The following is an 18,350-nucleotide window of genomic DNA, read 5'->3' on the forward strand; positions in this document are numbered from 1 at the left end:
CAAAAGAACAGCTCATTGTTGCATGAAATAAAGATAAGCCATGGTTCCCTCTGGGCAGAGGAGAGTCTTTTTCATCAGGAAAGAGGTATCAAATCCAGTGTAGCTCAGTGACCAGCATCTACTTGAATGTCTGTTTAGGGGATGGTAAGCACAGGAGATGAATAGTTTCTGTAATTTGCTGGGTTTGCTGTATTATTTCCTAGCCTCATGCGTGTGACTTCTGGGTACTGCAGATGGAATGGAAGAGATTTTGACATGTCTAGATAGTCTGTTACAATCCTCATTTTTAAAGCAGCTTTGGTGACCATAGACTGTTAAAAATGCATACTTGCAACAGCCCTGCTGCACAGATTAATGCCAGCAACAGCAAGAGTTGAGAGCATCTGAAATCTCAAAATAAGGATTTTTTTTTCCCTACCAATGTCTTTTCAACATCTCTGCTACAGAACAGAGCTGCTTAATACAATAATTCATAAAAAGGGTACCATAGAATCATAGAATCAATAAGGTTGGAAAAGACCTCAGAGATCATCAAGTCCAACCTGGCACCCAACACCTCATGACTGCTAAACCATGGCACCAAGTGCCACGTCCAGTCCCCTCTTGAACACCTCCAGGGATGGTGACTCCACCACCTCCCTGGACAGCACATTCCAATGGCCAAAAACTCCTTCTGTGAAGAACCTTCTCATCACCTCCAGCCTAAACTTCCCCTGGTACAGCTTGAGACTGTGTCCTGTTGATCTGGTGCTGGTTGCCTGGGAGAAGAGACCAACTTCCTCCTGGCTACAAGCCGCCTTCAGGTAGTTGTAGACAGGTGTCCCCTGAGCCTCCTCCAGGCTAAACAACCCCAGCTCCTCATAGGGCTCTCCTCATAGGGCTTGTGCTCGAGGCCTCTCCCCAGCCTCATTGCCCTTCTCTGGACACGTTCCAGCAACTCAACATCTTTCCTAAATTGAGGGGCCCAGAACTCAAGGTGTGGCCTAACCAGTGCAGTGTACAGGGGCACAATGACTTCCCTGCTCCTGCTGGCCACACTATTTCTGATGCGGGCCAGGATGCCATTGGCCTTCTTGGCCACCTGGCCACACTGCTGGCTCATGTTCAGCCAGCTGTCAATCAGCACCCCCAGGTCCCTCTCTGTTTGGGAGCGCTCCAGCCACTCTGACCCCAGTCTGTAGCTCTGCATGGGGTTGTTGTGGCCAAAGTGCAGCACCTGGCACTTGGACTTGTTGAATGTCGTCCTGTTGGACTCTGCCCATCTGTCCAGCCGATTAAGATCCCCCTGCAGAGCCCTTCAACTCTCTAACTGATCAACACCTGCTCCCAGCTTGGTGTCATCTGCAAATTTACTGACTGTGCATTCAAACATACTCATGGCTGAACACTGGTGCTGCATCATTTGGTAATAACAGAGGGCATGGACAGCCCAAACGATATCCCTGGTAGATCTGCACATCTTCAGCAGAGAACAGAATGAAAAGCTAGTGAGGGGAACATAGATGTAACTAGCTGTTTTCACCATCTGAGCTGAAAGGCGAAATATGAAGACCAGACACTGAGAAATGTTTGTTAAAATAGGAAACTTCTTCCCACCTTACAAATATCAACTGCTAAGAATAAAGCATTTTAAGTCTCAAAGCTCTTCTCTTCATGGCTATTGCACACAGCCTGGGAGATGATTGGGATTGGGCTTATTGTTTCTCCAAGTCTTTTGCTTATAATCACACCTCCTGCATGCATGAGGACGTGGTGCTGAAGGATGTGGTTTAGCACCAGTCTTGGCAGAGTTAGCTAATGGTTGTACTTGAGGATCTTGAAGGTCTTTTGCAACCAAAATGATTCTATGATTCTGTGATGCCACAGAGCAGTAGCTCCCCTGTGAAGTACCAAGAACATTGAGGAGGTGTTTGCAGTACAGTGCAGCAGACTGCTGATGACAAACCTTAGCAGAACTAATTCTCCTATTCTGCTGCTGACAAGCCTTGATAGACCTAATTCTCCTATTCTGCATTTAGGTGGTGGAGTCGCCATCACTGGAGGTGTTTAGGAAGAGACTGGATGGGGTGCTTGGTGCCATGGTTTAGTTGATTAGATGGTGTTGGGTGATAGGTTGGACTCGATGATCTCAAAGGTCTTTTCCAACCTGGTTAATTCTTCCCTTCCCTTCCCTTCCCTTCCCTTCCCTTCCCTTCCCTTCCCTTCCCTTCCCTTCCCTTCCCTTCCCTTCCCTTCCCTTCCCTTCCCTTCCCTTCCCTTCCCTTCCCATCCCTTCCCCTCCCTTCCCCTCCCTTCTTCTCTCTTCCCTTCATCTCTCTTCCCTTCCCTTCTTCTCTCTTCCCTTCTTCTCTCTTCCCTTCCCTTCTTCTCTCTTCCCTTCTTCTCTCTTCCCTTCCCTTCTCCCTTCCCTTCCCTTCTCCCTTCCCTTCCCTTCTCCCTTCCCTTCCCTTCTCCCTTCCCTTCTCCCTTCCCTTCCCTTCCCTTCCCTTCCCTTCCCTTCCCTTCCCTTCCCTTCCCTTCCCTTCCCTTCCCTTCCCTTCCCTTCCCTTCCCTTCCCTTCCCTTCCCTTCCCTTCCCTTCCCTTCCCTTCCCTTCCCTTCCCTTCCCTTCCCTTCCCCTCCCCTCCCCTCCCCTCCCAGGCCCAGGTCACTGTAAGCTTTCTTGTTGACAGGAGAGCAAAGGCATTGACAGATTTGTGTCTTGTAACTAATTTTTACTACTGATGGCTGCAATATTATTTTCTCCCTTCTTACCACAAAGCGTGAAAAATCAGCTGGAAAACTCCTTGCCACTGACCTTTGCTTTCATGATGCTTTTTGTTCCCCTTTTCCTCTTCACTTGCTGTTGCTACCTAGCTAACAGGGCTGGGCATGTTGAATATAAAAGTATTAATCTTACAGGGGAGCCCTAAGCAAGTATAAAGATGTGATTTATCCAATGCTGAAAGATGGCAGTAATAGCCCTCTTGCTCAGCTGAAATCCTCTAGCCATCAAGGAGATATATGAAAAGAACTCCGTACATGTCGCTGCTCCAGATGACAAACGGTGCTTTTGCTTCAGCCTGGGTGTTTTGCACTGTTATTGGGAAACTTCTTGTATAAAACCCATTTCAAATCTCTTCAGTAAAGATCCTTCTGCACAGGAGCACAGCCCTCCTTGCCTCTTACCTTCCAGAGCTGTGTGCCCTCTTCCCTGAACGCCAACGGGTTTGGCTCAGTCGTGTAAAATCCTGCACTCCCAACATCAGCTCGCCTTTGTGGGTCATCGTTTCTGGTTCTTTGTTGTGTTTCTTTAGAATTCTTTGAAAGAGCATTTGTTAACTGAGGCTAGCTGTGTAAATGCCTGTAACAGCCTTTCACAAACCATTCCATGGCAAGAAAATGCATTTATCACAGATGACACGAGGAGACGCTGAGCTGTGGCCGCGGACTGCCCGTTCTCAGAGCACCAAGACGGAATGAATCTCTGCTACACTCTGGCAGGCAGTATTTCACAGTTCTCACATTCAATGGCCAAAGCACTTCCACCAACAGATGGTGGCAGCTTCTAGAGAGGTTGTCACAAAATGACTTGTGTAAGAAAGGGCAAAGGATTCTTAGAGCCTGATTTTTTTCAGCTGCCATGCACATCCCTGCAAGTGCAGTATGCAGCAGGTAGAAAATGCTGCCCCTTGGAACGATGGCATCAAGTAGGAATAGCCACTATAGAAGCATAGCCATGACAGCTGCACCTCCTGCATGTTGCATAATAGACACAGGACCATCCAGGGAATAAGACCCTTTCAGGCCTGAAGCCTTACAGAATTCCCTCTAATTTCCATAGGGCTAACCTTTGGCTTCAGTTTGAGAGCAGTACATCAGATCCCCCATCTATTTAATTCTCAAACTGGTCAAGAATTTTCTGTTCCCTGAGGAAAACTTGGAGTCCCATCAAGTTCTCCATGGGACAGCAATGGGCCCTTGTGGCCAAGAGAGCAAACGGTATCCTGGGGTGCATCAAGAAAAGTGTGGCCAGCAGGTCTAGGGAGGTTCTTCTCCCTTTCTACTCTGACCTGGTGAGACCACATCTGGAGTTTTGTGTCCAGTTTTGGGCTCCCCAGTTCAAGAGAGACAGAGACCTGCTTCAGAGAATGTAATGGAGAGCCACAAGGATGATTAGGGGACTTCAGCATCTCCCCCATGAATAGAGACTGAGAGCCCTGGGGCTGTGTAGTATTGAGAAGGCTGAGAGGGGATCTGATCAATGTCCAAATATCTGAGGGGTGAGTGTCAAGGGGATGGGGCTAATCTCTTTTTGGTGGTGCACAGTCATAAGACAAGGAACAATGGATGCAAGCTTGAACATAGAAGGTTTCACCTCAACATGAGGAGAAACTTTTTTACACTGAGAGAGATAGACTATAATAGAATAGAATTAACCAGGTCGGAAAAGACCTTTGAGATCATTGAGTCCAACCTATCACCCAACACCATCTAATCAACTAAACCATGGCACCAAGCACCCCATCAAGTCTCCTCCTAAACACCTCCAGGGATGGTGACTCCACCACCTCCCCGGGCAGCACATTCCAATGCCCAATCACTCTTTCTATGAAGAACTTCCTAACATCCAACCTAAACCTCCCCTGGTGCAGCTTGAGACTGTGTCCTCTTATTCTGGTGCTGATTGCCTGGGAGAAGAGACCAACACCCACGTGGCTACAACCTCCCTTCAAGTAGTTGCAGACAGCAAGAAGGTCTCCCCTGAGCCTCCTCTTCTCCAGGCTAAGCAACCCCAGCTTCCTTACCCTCTCCTCATAGGGCTGTGCTCCAAACCCCTCCCCAGCTTTGCTGCCCTTCTCTGGACATGATCCAGCAACTCAACATCTTTCCTAAACTGAGGGGCTCAGAACTGGACACAGGACTCAAGGTGTGGCCTAACCAGTGCTGAGTACAGGGGCACAATGACTTCCCTGCTCCTGCTGGCCACACTGTTCCTGATGCCATTCCGGGATGCCATTGGCCTTCTTGGCCACCTGGGCACACTGCTGGCTCATGGAGCACAGGAACAGGACAGTTGAGGCCCAGAGAGATTGTGGAGTCTCCTTCCCTGGAGACTTTCCAAACCTGTCTGGGTGCATTCCTGTGTGGACTACCCTAAGTGATCCAGCTTTGGCAGGCGGGTAGGACGCAATGATCTCTGGAGGCCCCTTCCAACCTCTAATGTTCTGAGATTCTGTGATCCCATTTTTGCTCTTCCACCTGCCCTTATTTTTTTAATTATAATTTATGTTGTTTGAGAATGGAGAAGTTGCTAATTTTAGTTCAATTCTAAACTGTAACCAAGGTAGTCAGATTGTTCGTGTAGCATCAAGAATAGTGTGGGCAGCAGGAGCAGGGAAGTCATTGTGCCCCTGTACACTGCACTGGTTAGGCCACACCTTGAGACCTGTGTCCAGTTCTGGGCCCCTCAATTTAAGAAGGACATTGAGACACTTGAATGTGTCCAGAGAAGGGCAACGAGGCTGGGGAGAGGCCTTGAGCACAGCCCTGTGAGGAGAGGCTGAGGGAGCTGGGGTTGTTTAGCCTGGAGAAGAGGAGGCTCAGGGGAGACCTTATTGCTGTCTACAACTACCTGAAAGGTGGTTGTAGCCAGGAGGGGGTTGGTCTCTTGTCCCAGGCAACCAGCACCAGAACAAGAGGACACAGTCTCAAGCTGCGCCAGGGGAGGTTTAGGCTTGAGGTGAGGAGAAAGTTCTTCACTGAGAGAGTTGTTAGCCATTGGAATGTGCTGCCCAGGGAGGTGGTGGAGTCACCATCCCTGGAGCTGTTCAAGAGGGGCTTGGATGTGGCACTTGGTGCCATGGTTTAGTAGTCATGAGGTGTTGGGTGACAGGTTGGACCTGATGATCCTTGAGGTCTCTTTCAACCTTGGTGATTCTGTGATTCTGTATAGGGTTAGCTTGGCGTCACTGAGAAAAAATACACCAACAAGATTTGAAATCATTTCATAGCAAGTAAACTGTGAAAGCCTCTATGCTTCTGGGGTTCCAAAATTAAAACTCAGATGAGATTAATTGGAAAATCCAGCCTGAATGTATTTGGCAATGAAACCAGGATTTTATGGCTTTTAATGGGGAATGGGGGGGTGGGTGAGAGAGAGAGAAAGTGAAAATAGGGGAGCTTGAGCTTTGGGGTTCAGTGAAACCAGGCTGCTGTGTTTCATATGCTGTTAGTTATAGAACATGAAGGCTATTTTATTTGATTTTATTTTATTTTGTTTTAATGTAGGCTCCAAAGCCTTGCAATAGAAAATTGCCTCTGCCAAAGTGCCAGGATACATAGCTGGAACCACATATGGGCTTCCCAGGCGTCAGAAATTCTCAGATTCATTTTTCCTTTGAACTCATGCCAAAGACTCTGAACTGTGCAGCCAGTAAAGCTCTGCTGGTAGATTCTGCTGACATTTGGAATCACCAGTGATTTATTCCCAGGATGCCAGGACAAGGCTCTGGGTAATATTTCATCCTTAGCATGAACAATGGAATATAGAATAGAATAGAATAGAATAGAATAGAATAGAATAGAATAGAATAGAATAGAATAGAATAGAATAGAATAGAATAGAATAGAATAGAATAGAATAGGACCAGGTTGGAAGAGACCTTCAAGATCATTGCGTCCAACCCATCATCCAACACCACCTAATCAACTAAACCATGCAACCAAGTACCTTATCAAGTCTCCTCCTGAACACCTCCAGTGATGGTGACCCCACCACCTCCTCAGGCAGCCCATTCCAATGGGCAATCACTCTCTCTGTGTAGAACTTCCTCCTAACCTCCAGCCTAAACCTCCCCTGGTGCAGCCTGAGACTGTGTCCTCTTGTTCTGGAGCTGGTTGCCTGGGATAAGAGACCAACCTCTGCCTGTCTACAACCTCCCTTCAGGTAGTTGTAGAGAGCAAGAAGGTCACCCCTGAGTCTCCTCTTCTCCAGGCTAAGCAACCCCAGCTCCCTCAGTCTCTCCTCATAGGCCTTGTGTTCCAGACCCCTCCCCAGCTTTGTTGCCCTTCTCTGGACTCGTTCCAGCAACTCAACCTCCTTCCTAAACTGAAGGGCCCAGAACTGGACACAGTACTCAACGTGTGGCCTAACCAGTGCAGGGTACAGGGGCAGAATGACCTCCCTGCTCCTGCTGACCACACTGTTCCTGACACAGGCCAGGATGCCATTGGCCCTCTTGGCTGCCTGGGCACACTGCAGGCTCATGTTCAGCCTACCATCCACCAGCACCCCCAGGTCCCTCTCTGCCTGGCTGCTCTCCAGCCACTCTGACCCCAGCCTGTAGCTCTGCCTGGGGTTGCTGAGGCCAATGTGCAGAACCTGGCACTTGGATGTGTTCAATCTCATGCCAGTGCATGTGTGGTGGCAAGATAGGAGAGAGTATTCCACAGGAAGAATAGGGGAAGGGAAAATTAAGCCTACTGCAAAAGCAGTTCAAATTCAGCAGAAGGTTAACTAGGCCAATATTTAATTAAGCTTTAGCTCTGTCAGGTACAATTTATGCTGAAATAAAAGTCTATCTCAGTTCAGTTGCCACTAATATTCTTCCTGGACCATAGATCCTGAGCTTGGAGGCTGCCAGCTGACTTCTCATCCCTGTTGTTATCAGTGTTGAGAAGAAACTTTACTCTAGGGAGGCGAGATCACAAAATGGATGATAAATTTATTAGAGGATTTTGGCCAGAAGCACTAGCTGAAGGAAACACCATAACTGAGGAATTTTTATGTCAGTGTATCCTGCTTGTAAAAGAATTTACTGCCTATGCAGGTGGGGAAAAGAATGCTTAAACCAAAAAGGTCAAAAATAACCTGAAAAGAGAGATACCCCCATACAAATTGAGCCCAGAGAGTGGTGGTGAATGGTGCCACATCCAGCTGGCGGCCAGGCACTAGTGGTGTGCCCCAAGGATCAGTGCTGGGCCCCAGGCTCTTTAACATCTTCATTGATGATCTGGATGAGGGCATCGAGTCCATCATCAGTAAATTTGCAGATGACACCAAGCTGGGGGCAGGAGTTGATCTGCTGGAGGGTAGAGAGGCTCTGCAGAGGGACCTCGACAGGCTGGACAGATGGGCAGAGTCCAAGGGCATGAGATTGAACACATCCAAGTGCCAGGTTCTGCACATTGGCCACAGCAACCCCATGCAGAGCTACAGGCTGGGGTCAGAGTGGCTGGAGAGCAGCCAGGCAGAGAGGGACCTGGAGGTGCTGGTTGATAGTAGGCTGAACATGAGCCTGCAGTGTGCCCAGGTGGCCAAGAGGGCCAATGGCATCCTGGCCTGCATCAGGAACAGTGTGGCCAGCAGGAAGAGGGAGGTCATTCTGCCCCTGTACCCTGCACTGGTTAGGCCACACCTTGAGTCCTGTGTCCAGTTCTGGGCCCCTCAGTTTAGGAAGGAGGTTGACTTGCTGGAACGAGTCCAGAGAAGGGCAACGAAGTTGGTGAGGGGTTTGGAACATAGCCCTGTGAGGAGAGGCTGAGGGAGCTGGGGTTGCTTAGCCTGGAGAAGAGAAGACTCAGGGGTGACCTTATTGCTCTCTACAACTACCTTAAGGGAGGTTGTAGACAGGCAGAGGTTGGTCTCTTCTCCCAGGCAACCAGCTCCAGAACAAGAGGACACAGTCTCAGGCTGCACCAGGGAAGGTTTAGGCTGGAGGTTAGGAAGAAGTTCTACACAGAGAGAGTGATTGCCCATTGGAATGGGCTGCCCAAGGAGGTGGTGGAGTCACCATCACTGGAGGTGTTCAGAAGGAGACTTGATAGGGTGCTTGGTTGCATGGTTTAGTTGATTAGATGGTGTTGGATGATAGGTTGGACACAGAGACCTTCCAAAGAAGACTCTCACAGTTCATCTCCTGGCCATACACTGCAGAGGTAAATGTGGCAGTGTGATTTTCTCCATTTTTTTGGCCTTGTCTACAATTGCTGTTCATGACATTCACTCCAGGAGCTCAGTCATGGCTGCTCTCACATGTAGCATCAGGTCTCTGGAACCATCCTTGTGGGTGTAGAGGTTGAGCAGGCACTCCTGCCCAACCCACATGCCTTCCTGACATGCCCACCTTTCTGGCTGTTAAGAAGTCAAGGATGCTAGAATAGAAATAAATAGAATAGAATAGAATAGAATAGAATAGAATAGAATAGAATAGAATAGAATAGAATAGAATAGAATAGAATAGAATAGAATTAACCAGGTTGGAAAATACCTTTGAGGTCATTGAGTTCCACTGGTATTCCTCAGGCTGTCTCTGCTACCTTTCACTGGCAAGACATCCTGCCCTCAGATGCTCAGTCTCAGGCCCCTAGGGCCTTTGCTCACTCTGGCTGTGTTGGGATGGCCGTGCACAACCAGACAGTACTGGACACCTATAAATCATTAACTGGAGTGTCATTCACTCTGCTTGCTGTTCATAGTAGGAACCAGAGGGAAGTAATTGTCATGAGGCACTGCAGCAGATAGACTTGGCCTATTAGCTGTGGCTTCCACATACTCTTTCTGGATCTTTGCTGCTTCTGTCACCAGCTCTGTAGCTCCTTCAAGGGCCTGTGCCATGAGATTCTGAGGATTTTGTCATTCAGCCCAGTTCTGCTAGGTTGTACTGAGCTGCCCAAAACTGGGCACAACACTCCAGGTGTGGCCTCCCCAGAGCTGAGTCCCAGGGGACAATCCCCTCCCTGCTCCTGTTGGACACAGCATTGCTGATCCCAGCCAGGAGGCCTTTGGCTTTCTTGGCCACCTGGGCACACTGCTGGCTCCTATTCAGATGCTTGTCAATTAGAACCCCCAGGTCCCTTTCTGCCAGCAGCTTTCCAGCCACACTGCCCCAAGCCTGTAGCCTTACTTGGGGTTGTTGTGCCCCAAGTGTAGGACCTGGCAGTTAGCATTTAGTGGGAGCATTAAAGCTGCTTAGTTTATAGGTATGTGTGTTTTTTAGCAACTCTTGTCTTTCAATGATTTATTGACCTTACAGTTACCATTCTTCATAGATCATCCTTGCTGTCTCTCCACAGATTTACTCCAGGCTCAGTATAAAGCAAGGAATATTGATTTAGGGTTTGGGCTCTACCTGCAGAGGTGTCTACCATTTAAGATGCAGATGTGCATCTTGAATAGGCAACTTGTACTGCAAAAATAGACCCATGTCCTAAAGTATCTGCTGTCAAAAGAGGAGATTTGATGTTAGAAGTGCTCTCAGTGGATTCTTCTCTCAAGTCATTGGGAAAAGGCCATTAGGCTTGGTAGGGCCATCCCACAGTATGATGCCTTGACTTGTATCTGCTTTTAGTCTGACTGTTCCTAGTTTATGGTCAGGACAGATATTGCCAGCTGCCAGAGGTGACTGACTCCCTTTTTATAGATGAGGCTTAGAGCCAGCTGCATCTTTGATTGATCAATGAACTCTAAGAGACCTTATTTCATTCTCTAGGTGCTGGTCTCACTTTAGTAAGAAGAGAGGCTCCTAGATAATGACTTGGAGTAAAAGCTGCATGAAAGAGGGAATAATTCACCAGGAGTCAAACCATGCACTGGGGGTGCTGGATGGACAGGAATGACAGGGGCATGGATATAAAAAATACCTGGCAGTACATCAGTCAAAGGATGTGCCTTTCATATTTATGAATATTTAATTGGAGCTGCACACAAAGTGGGTGATGACAACACTTCAGAGCTGATGATATAATCCATAACCACCATTTGACAGAAATAGAGCTCCATCTCAGACCCAATCACAGCAGTAGATTAGGGGGGGAGTGAGGGAAGGAAATTCCTACCTTATCCTCACCATGAAACCAAACAGAAATGTTTTGCACAGACTGTTTGAATTCCTGTTACAGATCTTATTATATACCCTTAAAACTCCCCTGCAGAGTAGATGTATGTTAATGTTTGTGTGCCTGTGTGCTTGCAAGAGGCAGAGCCCACATGCAAAGCTGCTGCTGCCTTTTTGCATGCACTTAAGCATGCATGTGGGGATCAGTGTGTACAATTAGTTCTTTTTCCAATCCTAGTCAAATGTGGTAGGACCATTACTGCTGAGAACTTCCATCTCCTTCACACCCTTCATGTTATTCTCCTCTCATGGGCTGTGCCTTGGTAATTATAGTTCTGGAAGGAAAAAAGTTGACCTGGGCTTACCTGCTGTAGAGCTGCCATGGAGATAGGCCATTAGCATTACCCTAGAAATGAAAGCAGGGACAAGTTACATGAATTCTTCTAAGTGCTGAAAAATATATGATCTATTTAAAAAGCAAAATGCTGAAGGTCTCAGTTCTTTACTGCATCCAGAGAAAGTGCTGTGCCTAGCAGAACTGCAAAAGATGCCTTGGCAATCCCATGGCTGGCAGTCAACCTTCCTGAAATGCAGGTTCAGGCACAACAGACTCCTGTTCTGTCACCTTCTCCTTCTCTTCTTCCTTTCCCTGCTTTAATTTTACTCTTCACAAGGTATCCAGTTCTTCAGCAGACAGAGACAGACAGATATCCCTATACAGATATTTCAACCCCTTCTCAGTCTCCAGGTGAGATAGTGACCAACTCAGATGCCTTTGTCTCCTATAGAGCATTGGGATCTAAAATGCCTGACTTCAATGTCAACCAGCACTAAGATACCACAGTAGATTCTCTCATTCACCTGCTCCATGATTATTTCCCCCCACCTACTTCATCTATTCTGCTGATAAAAAGAGCCTAGGAATTAGAATAGAATAGAATAGAATAGAATAGAATAGAATAGAATAGAATAGAATAGAATAGAATAGAATAGAATAGAATAGAATAGAATAGACCAGGTTGGAAAAGACCTTTGAGATCATCGAGTCCAACCTATCAGCCAGCACCATCTAATCAACTAAACCATGGCACCAAGCACCCCATCCAGTCTCTTCCTAAACACCTCCAGTGATAGTGACTCCACTGCCTCCCTGGGCTGCTGATCACAAATACCAGAAAGGCAAAGCAGAGGATGTCTGGGCATGGATAACACACTGGAGAGAATGATGCTGCTTCAAGGATCCCACCATCGTGGTAACAGTAGATCATGGTATCCTAGTATCAGTCAGGGTTGGAAGGGACCACAAGGATCATCCAATTCCAACTCCCCTGCCATGGGCAGGGACACCCCACACTAGATCAGGCTGGCCAGAGCCTCATCCAGCCTGGGCTTAAACACCTCCAGGGATGGGACTCCAACCACCTCCCTGGACAACCCATTCCAGGGCTTCACCACTCTCATGGGGAAGAACTTCCTCCTCACCTCCAGCCTGAATCTCCCCACCTCCAGCTTCATTCCATTCCCCCTAGTCCTATCACTACCTGAGATCCTGAGAAGTCCCTCCCCAGCCTTCTTGTAGCCCCCTTCAGATACCTGAAGGCCACAATGAGGTCACCTGGGAGCCTTCTCTTCTCCAGACTGAACAGCCCCAACTCCTTCAGTCTGTCCTCACAGGAGAGGTGCTCCAGCCCTCTGATCATCCTCGTGGCCCTTCTCTGGACACCTTCCAGCACCTCCAGATCCCTCTTGTAATAGGGGCTCCAGAACTGGAGGCAGTACTCCAGGTGGGGACTCCCCAGAGCTGAGCAGAGGGGGAGAATCACCTCCCTTGACCTGCTGGCCACACTTCTCTTGCTGCAGCCCAGGATCTGATTGGCTTTCCGGGCTGCAAGTGCACACTGAGAGCTCCTGTTGAGCTTCTCCTCCCCCAGCACCCCCAAGTCTCCTCCTCAGGGCTGCTTTCCAGCCAGTCACTGCCCAGCCTGGATTTGTGCCTGGGGTTGCCTCAACCCAGATGCAGGACCCTGCACTTGTTCTTGTTGAACCTCATGAGGTTGGCTTGTGCCCACCTCTCCAGCCTGTGCAGGTCCCTCTGGATGGATCCCTTCCCTCCAGCCTGTCTGCTGCACCACACAGCTTGGTGTCATCAGCAAACCTGCTGAGGGTGCACTCAGTGCCACTGTCCATGGCACCCACAAAGATGTTGAACAAGCCTGGTCCCAGGACTGATCCCTGAGGGACTCTGCTTGTCCCTGGCCTCCACTGGGACATGGACCTATTGGCAGCCACTCTTTGGGTGCAGCCATCAAGCCAGTTCCTTATCCATCTAGTGGTCACCCATCAAACCCATGTGTCACCAGTCTGGAGACCAGGATGTGGTGCGGGACAGTGTTGAAGGCTTTGCTCAGGTCCAGGGAAACGACATCAGTTGCTCACCCCTCATCTATGTGCAGGTTGAATGCAGGTTGGCTCCAGAATGCAGCTGGAGATTATTCCCCCATACAAGCCCAGGCTACAGGGCTGCTTGCATGACATGATCCCATCATGGAAACTGCCCTTGAACAGCTTACCAACAATTCACAGTTGAAACACCACGGCGTGGAGATTCCTGAGCTAATGCAACTCTAACCTGTGAATTGCTGCTATTATCAAAGCCCAGCAAACACAACAAACCAGACTCAAGCTGCTGCAGGTCTAACTCCTGAGAGTCTCCAGGATTAAGCTTATAATGTGCATATCTCCTGGAGATGCTGTAAACCCATCAGGTTCCAAAAGCAAATATAAAACTAGCAAAACACTTGTGAAAAAGCATTTTTCAGATAGCCAAGATAAGTAGAAGAAATAGAGCTGGTTACTAAATATATCCTCTTTTTTTTTGCCTGGGAATTATAACCAGCTGATACTCACAGCTTGCTGTTTGAGGTACTTCTGGCTGGAAACTCCACGTTTCAGAGGAGATAAAATTAGGGCCTCAAATATTTCTTTTCAGAAGAGCTTTCCTTGTGTGGGATATCAGGTCTTAAGCTGTTGAAAGCACACACATCCTCAAACTGAGGAAGGACAATGTGGGTTGTATTAGCTCCTAAACTCCCATTTTGCTTATAGACTAGACTAGACTAGACTAGCATAGCATAGCATAGCATAGCATAGCATAGAATAGAATAGAATAGACCAGGTTGGAAGAGACCTTCAAGATCATTGTGTCCAACCTATCATCCAACACCACCTAATCAACTAAACCATGCAACCAAGCACCCTGTCAAGCCTTGTCCTGAACACCCCCAGCGATGGTGACTCCACCACCTCCATGGGCAGCCCATTCCAATGGGCAATCACTCTCTCTGTGTAAAACTTCCTCCTAACCTCCAGCCTAAACCTCCCCTGGCGCAGCCTGAGACTGTGTCCTCTTGTTCTGGTGCTGGTTGCCTGGGAGAAGAGACCAACCTCTGCTTGACTACAACCTCCCTTCAGGTAGTTGTAGACAGCAATAAGGACACCCTGAGTCTCCTCTTCTCCAGGCTAAGCAACCCCAGCTCCCTCAGCCTCTCCTCACAGGGCTGTATTCCAAACCCCTCACCAACTTTGTTGCCCTTCTCTGGACTCGTTCCAGCAACTCAACCTCCTTCCTAAACTGAGGGGCCCAGAACTGGACACAGGACTCGAGGTGTGGCCTAACCAGTGCAGTGTACAGGGGCACAATGACCTCCCTGCTCCTGCTGGCCACACTGTTCCTGATGCAGGCCAGGATGCCATTGGCCCTCTTGGCCGCCTGGGCACACTGCAGGCTCATGTTCAGCCTACCATCAACCAGCACCCCCAGCTCCCTGTCAGCCTGGCCGCTCTCCAGCCACTCTGACCCCAGCCTGTAGCACTGCATGGGGTTGCTGTGGCCAATGTGCAGAACCCAGCACTTTCCCCAGGTGAGGCAGTAAACTGTCTCCTGTCTCCACGCTGCCCCATCTCCTCAGCACACCTGGAAGCAGACAGCTCTCTTGCAAGCTGGAAATCACTTTGCTTCCCAGCTCTGGGCACTTTGGCTCTGCTTCAGCAGCCTTGTTTTGCTGTGGGAGGCGGCAGAAAGGAATAGTTAGAGCCTTCTCATCACATGGGAAAAGCCTGTGCAACAGACCCCATCCCTGCTGTTAGCTACATGCTGTCCAATGCCACAGCAGCTACTGCTGCAGTCCTTGAGATTGGAGGCAAAGTACTTGATCAGGAAGTACAAAGAGATTAACTGCAGAAGCACTGACTCTAGTGTGCAAAGGTAGACAACTCCCTCAATACAACTGCTTCAAAGCTGGATCCCCTGAACTCTCTGAAATCCACAGGGTAGTCAGCACTTCTGAGAACTAGCACACCTGTTGCAGATCCTAAATGTGGCAGAAGGTTCTCCTCCTCAGCAATCAGCTTTGAAAACCTGACCTTAATTTCTTGTCTAGAACAGAGGTGATATCACCCAGCTGCTTTTCAAGTGCTTACAGGGGCACACTTGAAGACTGGAAGCTCTGGGGGGTTTGTCAGATGTTCTCAGGGAAGTGTAGCAATCCCCACAGGGAAGGATGACATTCAGCTCCTGCCTTCTAGTTCTCCTTCTGCTACTGAGAGATCCTGGATACACTTTTTCATGAGTCAGCATCTGAATTCATGAAATGCACCTCAACATAGAATCATAGAATCAATAAGGGTGGAAAAGACCTCAAAGATCATCGAGTCCAACCTGTCACCCAGCACCTCATGAATACTAAACCATGGCACCAAGTGCCACGTCCAATCCCCTCTTGAACACCTCCAGGGATGGGGACTCCACCACCTCCCTGGGCAGCACATTCCTATGGCCAACAACTCTCTCAGTGGAAGAACTTTCTCCTCACCTCAAACCTCAACCTTCCCTGGTGCAGCCTGAGACTGTGTCCTCTTGTTCTGGTGCTGGTTGCCTGGGAGAAGAGACCAACCCCCTCCTGGCTACAACCTCCCTTCAGGTAGTTGTAGACAGCAAGAAGGTCTCCCCTGAGCCTCCTCTTCTCCAGGCTATGCAACCCCAGCTCCCTCAGCCTCTCCTCACAGGGCTGTGCTCCAGACCCCTCCCCAGCTTTGTTGCCCTTCTCTGGACACCTTCCAGCAACTCAACATCTTTCCTAAACTGAGGGGCCCAGAACTGGACACAGGACTCAAGGTGTGGCCTAACCAGTGCTGAGTACAGGGGCACTATGACTTCCCTGCTCCTGCTGGCCACACTGTTCCTGATGCAGGCCAGGATGCCATTGGCCTTCTTGGCCACCTGGGCACACTGCTGGCTCATGTTCAGCCAGCTGTCAATCAGCACCCCCAGGTCCCTTTCTGCCTGGCAGCTCTCCAGCCACTCTGACCCCAGCCTGTAGCTCTGCATGGGGTTTTTGTGACCAAAGTGCAGCACCCAGCACATGGACTTGTTGAATGTCATCCTGTTGGACTCTGTCCCTCTGCAGAGCCCTCCTACCCTCTAGCAGATCAATACCTGCTCCCAGCTTGGTGTCATCTGCAAATTTACTGATGGTGGACTCAATCCCCTCATCCAAATCATCAATAAAGATATTGAACAGCAAGGCTATTAAAAAAAGAGGGGGAGGGGGGGCAGTTAGTTTAGTCAGTAGAGCATAAGACTCTTAATCTCAGGCTTGTGGGTTCCACTCCCCCTCCCTGCCCAGCAAGGCTATAAAAAGGAGGACATTGCTGCCCATGGCAGGCTTTAAAAAGCATAACTCCCTAAAAACAAAGGAGCTGGATAAAAGGGGCAACTAAAAGGATAAAAACTTAGAAATGGCAAGAAAAAGTAATTATCTGCAACAGAAATAACATTTATCCCAGGCATCATTAAAAGACAGCAATAGTGCTGAGCCATGGAGAGCAGCAGAAGTGAAAAATGGAAGTCATTTCTGCATGGTGACAATAAAGAGCAGAGTAAATTCTGGCAAGTGGCAGCATAACACAGGTAGAAAAAGAGAATTCTTCTTCAAACTTGGAACTTGATGGAATCAGTAGATAAGCAGAATGTAAAGGGTTAAGCAGATAAGCAGAATGTAAAGATAAGGTTACTGCAGAAGGGCTGTGCATCCCTTAGGTTGGCAGAACAGAGATCATCCTGATCAGAGCATTCCTTACAAAGGTTGATCTGGGGAAATCTCAGGTTCAGGAAGAACAGCTCAGAAAAGACCACTGCTCAGAAGAAAGGGCTTTAGCACAAATCAGTGCAACGAACAGTAAGAACCTGCTAGCAGCAGATGACACTTGGGAGTTCAGAGGCCACTCACGTGTGGAGCTGCTGAGTAGGCCTGGCTGCCTCCACTGCAGGCAAGACCAACTATCAGGGCATAGAAAATCAATGCCGAGAAGAAGGGAGAGAGGAAAATAAGTCAGTGAAGAGGAAAACAAAATTCTCCTGGGTAAGGGAACAGCCGAACGGCATCGCGGGAAGTCAGTCGTGCTGCCCCTGAGCTGCAGTAGCGCCCTGTGGTCAGCAGGCGGCAGCATCCCCTTAACTCCCGAGCATCAGCGCCGGGGGAGGGGACTGACCCCAGCCCAGACGGGAACTGGCGGCGGCTACAGGGCTTACATTCCTCTGCCCTTTCCCCGCTCGCAGCCCAGGCAGCCACAGTCATTGCCTCTCTACCAAATAGCATCGAGTGGCTCAAGTGTTTCAATGCTTGGCAAACAATGGCTTCGGTTGGAAGGGACCTCAGAGGTCATCTACTCCAACCCCCCTGCCGTGGTCAGGGATACATAGAATACATAGAATAAACCAGGTTGGAAGAGACCTTCAAGATCATCGCGTCCAACCCATCAACCAATCCAACACCACCTAAACAACTAACCCATGGCACCAAGCACCCCATCAAGTCTCCTCCTGAACACCTCCAATGATGGCGACTCCACCACTTCCCCAGGCAGCCCACAACCTGGATGTGTTCAATCTCATGCCCTTGGACTCTGCCCATCTGCCCAGCCTGTCGAGGTCCCTCTGCAGAGCCTCTCTACCATCTCCACCATTTTGCAAAGAATGTTAGAGTTTCCCCAGGTGAGGCAGTAAACTGTCTCCTGTCTCCACACTGCCCCATCTCCTCAGCACACCTGGAAGCAGACAGCCCTCTTGCAGGCTGGAATGCCTCACAACCAGACTTGGTTGCCCAATGTCCAATCTGGTCTTGAACACCTCCAGAGAGGGGGAAGCCACAACCACTCTGGACAACCTATTCCTATTCTTGCCATGCTCATACTGAAGAACTTGCTTGGAAAAGACCTTTGAGATCATCAAGTCCAACCTATCACCCAACACCATCTAACCAACTAAACCATGGCACCAAGCACCCCATCCAGTCTCTTTCTAAACACCTCCAGGGATGATGACTCCACCACCTCCCTGGGCAGCCCATTCCAATGGCCAGCCTCTCTTTCTGTGACAAACTTCTTCCTAATATCCAGCCTGAACTTCCCCTGACACAGCTTGAGACTGTGTCCTCTTGTTCTGGTGCTGGTTGCCTGGGAGAAGAGACCAACCCCC

Source organism: Dryobates pubescens, chromosome 5 (genome assembly GCF_014839835.1).
Source record: "Dryobates pubescens isolate bDryPub1 chromosome 5, bDryPub1.pri, whole genome shotgun sequence".
In the NCBI taxonomy this organism is placed as follows: Eukaryota; Metazoa; Chordata; class Aves; order Piciformes; family Picidae; genus Dryobates; species Dryobates pubescens.